The 13,961-nt window shown below is 37.7% G+C and overlaps 1 protein-coding gene across 10 annotated transcripts in view; it reads left to right on the top strand.

Annotated features, from left to right (window-relative positions):
* The window catches only part of ZNF644 (zinc finger protein 644), a 118,722-nt gene that overhangs the window by 63,946 nt on the left and 40,815 nt on the right, over positions 1 to 13,961 (top strand). The gene's annotated exons all lie outside the window — the stretch shown is intronic.

Raw genomic sequence — 13,961 nt, 5'->3', positions numbered from 1 at the left:
TCAGTTGCCGGCTTCTGGATAGCCGCTCATGGCGGCTGCCGGCCGCTCACGCTGGCTGCCGGCTACACACAGCAGCCCATGGCAACACACTGCAGTAAGGGCTGCAGCCCACGCCGTCGCCAGTGACTCACGGCAACCCAGCTCCAGATTGAGCTGTTGTTCAGCATCTTAGCTGTAGAGGGCAGCATCACTGGCCCTCATGTGGGATCCGAACCAGGGCCTCCTGGCGTCTCAAGCCAGTTCCCAACCAACGCGCCACTCAGCTGGCCCAACAAAGTATTTTAATTATGGTCATTTGCAAGGGCCTCAAATAGAAGTTTTCTTTTATATTGTGGGCTGAAAGAAGGTCTGTAGATGTTTTGTATATCTGGCATAGAGTAGCTAACTAAGTTGTTTCCTTCTTACTGTTAAGGAAATTGACATGGGTACCTATCCTGGTAGAGTTCTATCTCATTGCTGAATAAGGTTGCAGTAATATGGGTAGGCAGGACCAGATTTTTTCTTAGGCAAACCTATTCATATGCCAAACATATTCTTTAGGTCCCAGCAGTTAGCAGAAAGCATGGTGATGGTGATCTTATTTTGTATATTCAATAAAGCAAAAATGATTAGTTATTCTAACACAATAGAATATAACCTTCATGTGTAATAGGTGTGATAGTTAAGTTCGCGAACTCATCCCAGAAAAAGTGCTACATACCTCATTGCTGAATATCACTACAGTCACCTTCAAAGTACTCCCCTTGGGAAGCTATGCACTAATGCCAGCACCTAGTCCACCCTTCAAAGCAATTTTGGAACTCTTTTTCTGGAATGGCTATCAGAGCTTTCGTCGTATTACATGTCCTGAATGTCATCAAAATGTCTTCCTTTCAGTATTTCTTTTATCTTCGGGTAAAGACGGAAGTCAGGGGCTGGCCAAGTGGCTCAGTTGGTTAAGAGCTCACTCAAGAGTGCGAGCTCTGAGCAACAGCGGTTCAATGCCTGGCCTGAGCTGAGCTGCTGCTGAGCGGCCAACAGGTGGCAGGATGTTTCAGCTTTAAAAAACAAGGAAGTCATTGGGGGCCAGATCGGATGCGTAGGGCTGGTGTTCCAATACAGTTATTTGTTTACTGGCTTAAAAACGCCCTCATAGGCAGTGCAGTGTGAGCTGGTGCATTGTTGTGATGCAAGAGCCATGAATTGGCGAAAAGTTCAGGTCATTTTTGTCTAACTTTTTGATGTAGCCTTTTCAACACTTCCAGATAGTAAACTTGGTTAACTGTTTGTCCAGTGGGTACAAATTCATAATGAATAATCCCTCTGATATCTAAAAGGTTAGCAACATCATTTTGACTCTTGATATGGACTGACGGAAGTTTTTTGATCATGGCTGACTTCCATTGTGCACTTCGACGCTTTGTTTCAGGGCCATATTGGTACACCCATGTTTCATCATCAGTGATAAGATGGCCCAAAATATCATCTTGCCTCTCCAAAAGGTCTTGGCAAACTTAGACTGTCCTTTCTTTGCTTTTGTTCATTGGTGAGCTCCTTTGGGACCATTTTTGCACACACCTTTCTCATGGCAAGGTTTTCATTTAAGATTTTCCTGCTTCTCTATTGATGTTTAATTGATCTTCTATGCTTCTCACAGTCAGCCAATGATTTTGACACGCAATTCGATGAATTTTTGCAGTGTTTTCGTCAGTTCTGCTTGTTACTGCCGCCCTGACCTCTTCATCAGTGACACCTTCTCTCCCCTCAGGAAAATGTTTAATCCATTTATACACTGCCATTTTCCTCATGGCATTATCCCCATAAACTTGGACTAACATATCCCTGATTTCACTTCCACTCTTGCCAAGTTTAACAAGAAATTTAATGTTTGTTCATTGCTCTAATTCAAGCTCAGACATTCTCACGACGGCACACAAAAACACGCAACAATAATGAATGCCACTCAGCAAGACACCGCCACATGTCGACATGAACACAGCTGTGAGACACTGATATACCAACGTTATGAAACCTTACTGAGCTGTTTGTACAGTGCCTCCAATGTAAGTACATGGTGGCAAGTTCGTGAACTTAATCGTTAGACCTCTTATGTGCTCCAGTGTTCATTGCAGCTTTATTTATGGTGGCCAAGACATGGAAACAAGCAAAGTGTCCTTCGATAGATGATTGGGTCAAGAGGATCTGTATACACAGTGGAATACCACTCTGCTGTAAGAAAAGATGAAATAACACTATTTGTGACAACATGGATGGATCTTGAGATTATTATACTAAGCAAAATAGACAGAAAAAGTCCAGAACCATATGACTTCACTGATTTGTGGGATATAATACTGAAAGCAACAAAGGAACAAGACAAACAAATAAACAAAAACTTATAGACACAGACAACAGTTTAGTGGTTACCAGAGGGAAAGGGGGGAGGTGGGTGGTAGATGAGGGTAAACGGGATCAAATATATTTTGAAGGAAGGAGAACTGACTCTGGGTGGTAAACACACAATGTGATATGTACACCTGAAACCTATGTAATTTTACTAACTACTGTCACCCCAATTAAAAGGAAAAAATAAAGACAGTAACAGTATTCTAAAACTTTTAGTTCTTTTATTGTGTGTGTGTTTCATTAGTTTCTGAAGCAACTTAAGTCTTTTAAGAAAATACAGAATTAAAAACAAGCAACAAAAAGTAAGTACCACATTATATTCATAGTTCCTTGCTTTCTAAGAAAAATTTAACACTGAAACTCTAAATCCATCATAGTAATTCATACTTTGCCCCCAAAAGATTGACCGCTTTTGTTTTTAAACTTTTGTGCCAAAATATTTTATAATCTTATTTACTTAACATTTATTGAAAGATTGATTTTCCATTCCAGTATTATATTCCAGCATAACTTTTGCTGTTGCTTTAGAGTGGTATTTTGGAAACAGAATTTGCTACCACTTGGTGGCACTACTTGGCTTAAAAATGAATCAGAATGTCTGCTGTTAAGTGTGGTTGTTTTACATAAATGATTAGATTCAGAGGGGATCTATTTGATATTAAGCAACTTTTTATTATGAATGTTTGAGTCTTTTGTATATAAAATAATTGATATAAAATTGACTTTTATAAAATGTCACGTGGAATATAAAAATATAAATCAAGACTTAGTTTGGTGGGAGGGAAGCATACAAATTTTTTATAGAAATCTCATTTATTTAGTTCAGGTATCATTTATATTCTGCGTTAATCCTCTTTGTGTCTAAATGTTAGAAAAATATATTTTTAATAATAGAAACAAATATCTTTAACTTCAATATAATTTTCTAAGATGTGTGTTTTATTTTTCTTATATAAAGCTAAGAAACTGGATTTTTTTTTTCAGGGGATCAAGGTAATGAAACACATAGGAAAACAAATTTAAATACGTTTAGTTATGTATTCCTGCAACACACTGAAAACTCAGTCCTTTGTAAGATATTTAAGTAGACAAAGGATCCTGTACTGAAAGATATAGAAGGTTATGTTCCCAGACATGATTTTAATAGCTAAAGTATTTTTGTAATTATTCATTTCTAGGTTTCGTATACAACATATAAAAAGTGTCTTTTTAAAAAATTTGGTATATCATACAAGGAAGTTCATAGAGTGTATGTATACAGCTCAGTGAATCACCACAAAGTATCCCATGACCACCACAGATTAAGATATACGATACTATGTGCAATCCATATACCCGCTATGTTTTTCCTTTCCCAATCACTCTCCCTTTTCAATTTCCTTGAGTAACCACTATCCTGGCTTCAAATAATACACGTATAGCTTCTTGTCTTAAAACCTGCGTTTGGACTTTTATATATAGAATTATATAGTAGTAATATTTGTCTCTGCTTATTTTGCTTATTAGCATTATGTTTGGAAGATTTGTGGATACTTATCACATGTATCTATAGCTGACTTATACATTTACTTTTGCACATTTGGATTGAATAATGCTGTCATATGAAGAGTCTTGTACATGTTTCTTGGGTACATTTATGTTGAGTATAGACCAGGAGTAGAATAGCTGGGTCATTCTGTATATATGTTCAAATTTAGAAGATAACACAAGAATTGTTTTCAATATGATCGTACCTATCCATCAACAGGATATGAGGGTTCCTGTTGCTCCATGTTCTCACCAATACTTGGTATTAATAGCCTCTTTAATTTTAGCCCTTCTGGAAGATGCCTTTCCCTGATTCCAAATGAGATGGAGTACTTTTTCATAAATGTATTGACTGCTTGGATATCCTCTTTTGCGAAGTCTCTTCTCTCCCCCCACCTTTTTAAAAAAAAAATTATTACTATTGAACTTTCTGTATTACTGATTTATAGGAGTTATATATTTTATGAATATGAGACCTGTTTTTCTATTGGAGTTTCTGTCCTTTTCCTTTTGTTTTTAGGAGTTTTTATATGTGCTAGATAGAAGCCCTTTGTTTAGTTACATTTGTTAGAAAAATATACCCCACTTTGGCTTCATTTTATCTGTATTAATATTCTCTTTTGATGAAAGGAAGATCTTAATTTTAATGTAGTCTGATTTATCATTGTTTTCCTTCAGAGTCTGTGCTTCTTGTGTACTGTTTAAGAAGTCTTTCCCCGCTCCAAGATTATGAAGATACTCTCTAATGTTATCTTCAGAACAGTGGTTCGCAACTACAGGCAATTTCCTTCCTCTCTTACCCCACACCTTTCACCCCCTGGGTGGGACATTTGGCAATATTTCAAGATATTTTAGCTTTTACAACTGGGTGGGTGGAATACTCTTGGCATCCAGTGGATTGGCTAGGGATATTGCCAAACATCCTGCTGTGCACAGAATGCTACAGTGCACAAACAGCTGCCTGGCCCAAAGTATCACCAGTGCCAAAGTTGAGAGACACTGTCCTAGAGGCTTTATTGTTTTGCTTTCTACCTTCTACCTAGAACTGAATATTGTGTATGATTTTGCACATTGTTTATCATGTAATTAGATTTACCTTCTACCTTGAACTGATTCTGAATATTATGTTCAGAATATTCTGAGTATTCTTTTTTCTTACGGATACACATTTTATGCAGCACCACTTATTGAAATGATTGTCTCTCCTCTGCTCTACCGTGTCACCCTTGTCATAAATCAAGTGACCATATATACACATGAGTCTGTTTCTGGGCTATATCCCCCCTTCACCCCCCATTGGTCTACTTCATCCTTGTGCCAAAACGACCCTGTTTTAATTTACATGGCTTTATAACAAGTCTTTATATTCAATAAAGCAAGTCTCTCCACCTTGTTCTTGACTCTCTGCACTTCCATATAAATTTTTATAGTCACATTGTCAGTTGTACAAAAATTTTGAATCTTAAACTTTGAGATAGAGTTGACGTCTTCATGATATTAAGTCTTCCAATCCAGGAAGTCGTATTATCCTTTTATTTATTTAGATTAGTGAATCTCACTGTGTTCTCAAGACCCATTTAAATTCTTAAAAAGAATTTTTATTTGGTTATATCAGTGTTTCTCAACCTTGGCACAATTGATATTTTGGGCCAGATAATTTTCTGTTTGGGGGAATAATAATATCCCATTAAATATTAATATAAATAACATAATTATGTGAAAAATACACTTTCCAAAAGAAAATTTAGTGAGAAGAGTAGCATTGTTTTACATTTTTGAAATCTCTTTAATATCTAGCTTAATGGAAGACACCTGGATTCTCATATCTGCTTCTGCTTTAATCAGTTGGGATATCACAAGACATATTCTGGACAACTCCATTGTACACCTACCTGTAAAAGAATGATAGTAAAAAAGGCAGACCAAGTCTTAGTATTATTATGAAAATATTTGTGATTTTGAGGGTCCCCTAATAGAGTCTCAGGGACTCCCAGGGGGTCTGCAGACCACACTTTTGATAACTATTGCCCTAGAGATTGCAACGTGCATCCTTAATCTATGAGTCTACTTAAGATATTTTATATCTTTCCAGATAATACAAGGAACCCAAAACACTTTAATTCCATTAATTCCCCCTTACTCCTTGCTCATTGTACTTGCTATAATACTCATGTTTTTTTAACTCCATATATATTTTAATTGCCATAAGACGTCATCATTGTTTTGTCATTATTTTAAATTTACCAACATAGTTACCATTTTTATCACTTTTTATTTTTTCCTGCTTCTTAAGTTCTCCACCTGTGATCATTTTGTTTTTTTCCCCAAACAACATCCTTTAGTATATCCTTTGATGTAGATTTGTGCTGACAAATTCAGTTGTTATTGTGTGGTCATGTTCTGTATTTCACCATCACTTTTTTTGTTGTTTGTTTTTTTAAAGATTTTATTGGGGAATTGGAGAAGGGGAACAGCCAGTTGTTGTCCTTCAGTCTTAGTTATGGAGAGTGCAGATCAGCTCCAAGTCCAGTCGGCAGCTCATGGCTGCTTAGCTCTAGGTGCCATGTTCAATCTTAGTTGTGGGTGGGCATGGCCCACCATCCCATGCAGGAGTTGAACCATCAGCCTTGTTAAGAGCGCATCCTCTATCCACTTAACCATCCGGGTGGCAGCTCAGCTCAAGGTGCTGTGTTCAATCTTAGTTGCAGGTGGGCACAGCCTACCATCCCATGCAGGAGTCAAACCAGCAACCTTGTTGTTAGGACCATGTGTTCTCACCAGCTGAGCCATCCTGCCACCTGTTGGCTGCTCAGTTCCGGCGCAGCTCACTGGTCCGTGTGGGAATCCAACAAGCAACCCCGTTGCTCTGAGCTCGTGCTTTTAACCAACTGAGCCACTCGGCTGGCCCTCACCATCACTTTTGAATAATAGTTTTTACTTCTGTTGTTTCTGTTGAGAGATTAGTTGTTAGTCTTGTCAATGACTTCCAGGCAGAAAGACTAGCAAGAATACCTATAATTGAACAAGTTTTTTACTTGTTGCAGTGAGGAATTCTGCACACTGTAGGGAAACTTTGTGATTTTAAGAGGGTATTGGAAAGAACCTATTATAAAATTTGGACTTTGGTTGGGTAATTTTAGAGAGTTTTTAAGGAAGTAGAAGTTTGCTCTAAATTGGATGTTGTCAGAACATAAGGGCATTTAATGACTACCACCTTTCCTGTTTAATTGAGGTGAAATTCACATAACATAAATCACTTTAAGTGTACAGTTCACTGGTAGTTAGTATATTCACAATATTATGCATCCGCCAGCTTTTTCATTTCAAAACTGTTTCAACACCCTTGTATCCACTAAGTAATCATTTCCTGTTACCCCTTCCACTATCACCTTGTACCCTTCACTTTCTGTCTCTATGGATTTGCCTATTCTTGATATTTCATATTAAAGGAATCATAATAATATATGACCTTTGTGTATTTCTTCTTTTTCTTAGCATAATGTTTTCAAGGTTCATACAAGTTGTAGCATGTACCTCATGTCTTTTTTGGCTATTTTGATAAATAATGCTATAAGCATTCATGTACAAGTTTCTGTGTGTACATGTGTTTTCATTTCTTGTGTGTGTGTGTGTGTGAGAGCGAGCAACTAAACATGAAAGAGGACTTCCAGAGCTGATTCAGAAAGTGGCAAGAATGATGGGATAAGTGTTTTCAAAGCGAGGGGGAGTATTTTGTGGGGAATTAATGGCAGTGTGTCTTTTACTGTAAATTTTAAAAAATTTAAACATTCATTGTATTCCTTGATCACACCTTGTATATCTAGTAGGATTTCAATAGTTGGGTCATATGTAATTCTGTCACCTTTTTTAGGAAACACCAGATTTTTCCACAGCGGAGGTACCATTTTGCATTCTCACCAGCAATGTTTGAGGGTCTCTATTTCTCCATATTTGTCATCAACACTTGTTATTTTTCAGTTTTTCGTTTTTTCTTTAAGATTTTTATTGGGGAATTGGGGGTATAGGAACAGTGCTGGGGAATTGGGGTAAGGGGAACAGACAAGTTGCTGTTGTTTTGTTCTTCAGTCTAGTTGTGGAGGACGTTGCTTCACTGGCCCAAGTTGGCACCATCATTGAGCTCTTCTCTGGCAGGCAGATCAGTCTCCGGCTTCTGGACGGCCGCTCACTGCGGCTGCTGGCCGCTCACGCTGGCTGCTGGCTACATACGGTAGCCCATGGCAACCCACTGTCACAGGGGCTGCAGCCTACGCCATCACCAGCGACCCACAGCAGCCCAGCTCCAGGTTGAGCTGTTGTTTCAGCATCTTAGCTGTGGAGGGCAGTGTCACTGGCTCTCATATGTGGTATCTGAACCAGGCCCTCTGGCGTCCCAAGCCAGTTCTTAACCATCGCGCCACTCGGCCGGCCCCAGTTTTTTTTTTTTTTTTAAATTTAAAGCTATTTTAATGGGTGTGAAATGGTATCCCATTGTGGTTTTCATTTGCATTTTTTTAATGACCAAGATGTTGAACATGTTTTCCTTGGCTTGTTGGCCATTTGTATATCTTTTGAGAAATGTCCGTGCAAGTCATTTTCCCATTTTTTAAATTGGGTCGTATGTCTTTTTGTTGTTGTGTTGTTTATGTATTCTGGATATTAAACTCTTATCAAATATATCTTGATAATGTCCTTTGATGCCCTAGTTTTTTATTTTGGTGAAGTCCACATTACCTATTTTTTTTTCTTTTCTTCATCATGCTTTTGCTATCAAGTCTAAGAATCCATTGCTAAATTTTTATTTTTATTGTTCTTTGATTGAGGAATTGGGGAAGGGAACAGTGTTAGGGAATTGGGAAAGGGGAACATTGTGTTTTTCCAGGACCCATCAGCTCCAAGTCCAGTTGCCGCTTTCAATTTAGTTGCAGAGGGGTGCAGCCCACCATCTCATGCTGGAGTCGAATCGGCAACCTTGTTAAGAGCACACACACTCACCAGCTGAGCCATCCCACTGCCCGTTGGCAGTTCAGCAGCAGCTCAGCTCGGGCGCAGTTCACTGACCCATGTGGGAATCGAACCAGCAACCCTGTTGCTCAGAGCTCGCAACTTAACCAACTGAACCACCCGCCTGGCCCCCGTTGCTAAATCTGATGTCATACAGATCCATCCCTAGGCCTTGTTCATCTAAGAGCTTTACAAATTTAGCTCTTTCTTGTATTGCTGATCCATTTTGATTTAATTTCTGTACATGATATGAGATAGGGGTCCAACTTCATTCCTTTGCATGTGATTGTTCAGTTTTCCCAGCACCATTTGTTGAAAAAACTTAATTTTTCCTCATTGAATGCCCTTGACAGGTTATTTAAAAAATCATTTGGCCACAGATGTTTGGGTTTATGTCTGGATTCTCAAGTCTATTCCATTGGTCTATATGTCTACCCTCATGCTAGTACCACACTGGTTACAATGCTTTGTAGTAAGTTTTAAAATCAGTGAGTCCTCCTACTTTATTTCTTTTGCAATATTGTTTTTGCTCTTCAGGACCCCTTGCAGTTCCATATGAATTTGAGGATCAGCTTATCTACAGTAGTGTTGCAAAAGAAAAACAAAAGGCCATCAGAATTTTGATAGGGATTACATTGACTCTGTAGATCATTTTGGGAAGTTTTGCCATCTTAATATTTCAGTTTTGAATTCATGAACATGGATGTATTTCCATTTATTTAGGCATTCTTTAATTTCTTATATCTTACAGCATTGTTTTGTAGTTTTCAGTGGATAAATCTTTTGCTTCCTTGGTTATATGTATTTCTAGGTATTTTACTTTGGATGCTTTTGTAAATGGAATTATTTTTTAAATTTCCTTTTTAGATCATTCGTTGCTAGCATAGAGCAATATATCTGATATTTGCATATTGATCTTTTAGCTCCAAATTTGCTAAATTTGTTTATTGTATTAGGTCTAGTAGGGTTTGTTTTTGTTTTTATAGAGTATGGAGTTTTCAATGTAGAATCATGTCATCTGAAAATATAGTGTTACGTCTTCCTTTCTAGTTTGGATGCCTTTAGTTTATTTTTCTTGCATAATTGTTGTGTCTGGGACTTCCAGTATAATGTTGAATAGCAGTGGGGAAAGCTTTGTCTTTCACCATTGATGTGTGTATGATGTTAGCTGTGGGTTTTTCATGGATGCCTTTTATCATGTTATGAAAATTCTCTTCTATTCCTAGTTTGCTGAGTGTTTTTATCATGAAACAGTGTTTGGATTTTTGTCTTCTTTATGCATCTATTGAGATGATCATGTATTTTTTCCTTTGTTCTATGAATATGATTTATTATATTGATCTTATGTTGAATCACCTTTGCATTACTAGAATAAATCCCACTCGATTATGATATCTAATCCTTTTAATGTGTTGTTGGATTCAATTGGTAGTACTTTGTTGAGGATTTTTGCACCTATATCCATAAGGGTCAGTCGTTTTCTTTTGGTATCTTTCTTTGGCTTTGTTTTAGGTTAATGTTGGCCTCAGAGTGTATTAGGAAGTGTTTTCTCTTTTTGGAAGAGTGTGAAAGATTCATGTTAATTCTCTAAATGGTAGAATTTACCAGTGAAACCATCTGCTCTTGGACTTTTCATTTTGGGGAGATTTTTTATTATTGATTCAGTCTCTTTACTGGTGACAGATCTATTTTAGTTTTTCTATTTTCTCTTGAGCCAGGTTTGAAAATTTGGGTGTTTCTAGGAATTTGTCCATTTCTTCTAAATTATCTATGATTTGTTGACATCTAGTTGTTCATAGTATTCTATGACAATGCTTTTAATTTCTCTAAGGTCTGTATATGTCTCTGATTTTTGTCTGATTTTCGTTTCTGATTTTGTTTCTGATTTTAGTCATTTGGATCTTTTCTCTTTTTTCTTAGTGAATTTCTTTGTCAATTTTGTTGATCTTTTAAAAGAACCAACTTTTGATTTGATTGATTCTATTTTTATATTTTCTTATCTGTACTCTAATATTATTTCCTTCTTTCTGCAGGCTTTGAGTTTAGTTTGCTCTCTAATAGTTCCTTAACATGTAAAGCTAGGTTCTTGATTTGAGGGGGTTTTTTTGGTTGTTTTTTTTTTAAGATTTTTTTTTTTAATTGGGGAGTCGGGGGAGGGGAACAGACAAGTTGCTGTCCTTTTGTTCTTCAGTCTAGTTGTGCTGGACATCACTTCACTGGCCCATATTGGTATTATCATTGCGCTCTTCCTGGATGTGGCAGTCACTCACCGGCCATTGGATGGCTGCTGACGGTGGATCACGACAGCTCACGAAAGCCCACTCCAGCTGCTGGCCAGCCCCACTGCAGCCTACGCCGTCACCAGCAACTCATGGCAGCCCAGCTCCAGGTGGAGCTGCTGTTGGCCATCTGATGTGTAGATAGCGCAGCGTCACTGGCCCTCATGTGGGACCCGAACCAGGGCCTTGCTGCTCAGAGCTGGTGTCCCAAGCCAAACTCCTAACCAACGCTCCACTCGAGTGGCCCTGACATTTTTTTTTAATGTAGACATTTATAGCTATAAATTTCCCTCTAAATACTGCTTTTGCTACATTCCATGAGTTTTGTTATAGTGTGTTTTGTTTTTATTCATTTCAAGATTGCCTTAATTTCATCTGTAGGGAGGGCAGACTGAGGCTGGGATAAGCTTATAATTGGTAAAGAAGGTAGCAGTCAACTCATTTAATATAGAAGGGGATATTTTGTAGTTTGTGTTGTACAACGATTTTGTCTGAAGTGAAAATTTTGTGAGATATTTTTATATTCAACAGAACAGTCTGCAAGTATCAGATTAGTTCTTAGACAGCAGGAGCTTCTTTTTTCCTTTCTCATTCTAATTATTGTTTCTGTTATTTATTTTTTTTAAAGATTTTTTTGAGGAATTGGGGGAGGGGAACAGTGTTGGGGAAGTGGAACAGCCAAGTTGTTGGCCTTCAATCTTATTTGTGGAGGGCGCAGCAAGCTCAGCTCAAGGTGCTGTATTCAGTTAGTTGCGGGTGGGCATAGCCACCATCTTATGTGGGAGTCGAACCAGCAGCCTCGTTGTTAAGAGCGCACGCTCTATCCACTGAACCATCCAGGCGACAGCTCAGCTCAAAGTGCCAAGTTCAGTATTTAGTTGCAGGCGGGCATAGACCACCATCTCGAACAGGCAACCTTGTTGTTAGGAGCACGTGCTCTCACCAGCTGAGCCGTCCTGCTCAACGGCAGCTCAGCTCAGGTACAGTTCACTGGCCCACGAGGGAATCGAACCGGTGACCCTGTTGCTCAGAGCTCACACTCGAGCAAGCTGTTAACCAACTGAGCTACTCAGCCGGCCCATAGTGTTATTTCTTCTGTGACTGCTTTTAAGATTTTCTCATTGTTTTCCATTGTCATCAGTTTTACTTTGATATATCTAGGTGTAATTTCCTTTTTAGTTATCTGTCTTGGGGTTCCTGGTGCTCTGGAAACCGTGGCTTGAAGTCTTTTGTCAGTTTTAGAAAATTCTCAGCCTTTATCTCTTCAAATTTTGCTTTTCTTCTATTTTCTCTCTCCTCTACTGGAATTTCCATTAAATAATGCTACACATCTTTCCACCGTATCCTTTTTTGGGGGCTTCTTTTTTCCATTTTCTGTCCTCTCTCTCTTCTCTCTCTCTCTCATTCTAGATACTTTGTTCTGACCTATTTCTAGTTCACTAATTTCTGGGGTTTTTTTTGTTTTAGTAGATATTCTTTTTTTTTTCTTCCAGTTTTATTGAGATAAAATTGACATACTAATTAACACTTTTAATTGTATCTAATTTTTAGTTTTGTTGCATGGTGCCCGGAGAATGTGGTCTACCTGATTCCTATCTCTGTTAGAAATTTTTCTGTGGCCATTATAATATATAGTCAAATTTTATAAATGTTCCACTTTTGTTTTGAAATAAGAACATCTGGTTTTAGATGGGGGCTGGGGGACTGGGTGAAAAAGGTGAAGGGATTAAGAAGTACAGATTGGTAGTTAGAAAATAGTCATGGGGATGTAAAGTACAGCATAGGGAATATAGTCAATAATAGTGTAATAACTATATATGGTGCCAGGTGGATACTGGACTTATTGGGAGAATTTCTTCATAAATTATATAAATGTCTAACCACTATGCTGTACATCTGAAACTAGAATAAAATAATATTGAATATCAGCTGTAATTGAAAAAGGAAGTAAATAGTCAGGAAGTCTGTTTCTTGTATAGAACTCTCTATGTATTTGATCAGTGGTCTTTAAACATTTTTTTCTATGTCCTCCAAAAGAATTTTGAAGAACTATGACATTTTAAAGTCGTCCCTCCCCTCCACCCCCTCCCACAAGGAAAAAAAAAAACAGGGAGCCACTGAAGTGTTTTGAGAAACATTATCCATCTTAGGTTTTAAAATCCCTCTGGTTGTGGTATTGAGAATAGATAGTATGTGGGCAAGGATACATACACTAAAACCAGATTAGGAACCTGTTGAAATAATACAGGTGAGAGATAATAGTGGACCTGGGTGTAGCAGTAGTGAGAAGCAATTAGAATCTGGATGTAACTTGAAGGTGGTGGCAATAGGATTTCCTGATAGTTGGGATATGAAGTATGAGTAAAAGAGAATAAGGAAGATTGCTCCAAGGTTATTGACTTGAACAACTGATGGAGATGGAGAAGGTTGCAGATTTGTTTTTCAGAACCTTTCTTTTGTAAAGTGAGAGAAGTATAATCTTGAAAGAAGAGATGGGTAAGGAAAGCTAGAATATTCTCCTTGATCTGTTGACTTTTGGGGAGAAGTGTTTAAAGCTTCCTCCTGTGATTGTCAGTTACTTCTAATACTTATAAAAGTTTATGATTTATGTACTTTGTAGCCATTTTGTTTTATGCAGAAGGGTTCATGAATATTATATCTTGGTAGATCTTATTAATATATTAATTGTTATACTTTATTAATATGTAATATCCATCTATAGCAAATGTAATGCTTTTTGTGTTAAATTTCATTTGATTTTTGATAGTA

Source organism: Hipposideros armiger, unplaced genomic scaffold (assembly GCF_001890085.2).
Source record: "Hipposideros armiger isolate ML-2016 unplaced genomic scaffold, ASM189008v1 scaffold_361, whole genome shotgun sequence".
Classification (NCBI taxonomy): Eukaryota; Metazoa; Chordata; class Mammalia; order Chiroptera; family Hipposideridae; genus Hipposideros; species Hipposideros armiger.
This window is presented reverse-complemented; position numbering and strand designations above follow the sequence as displayed.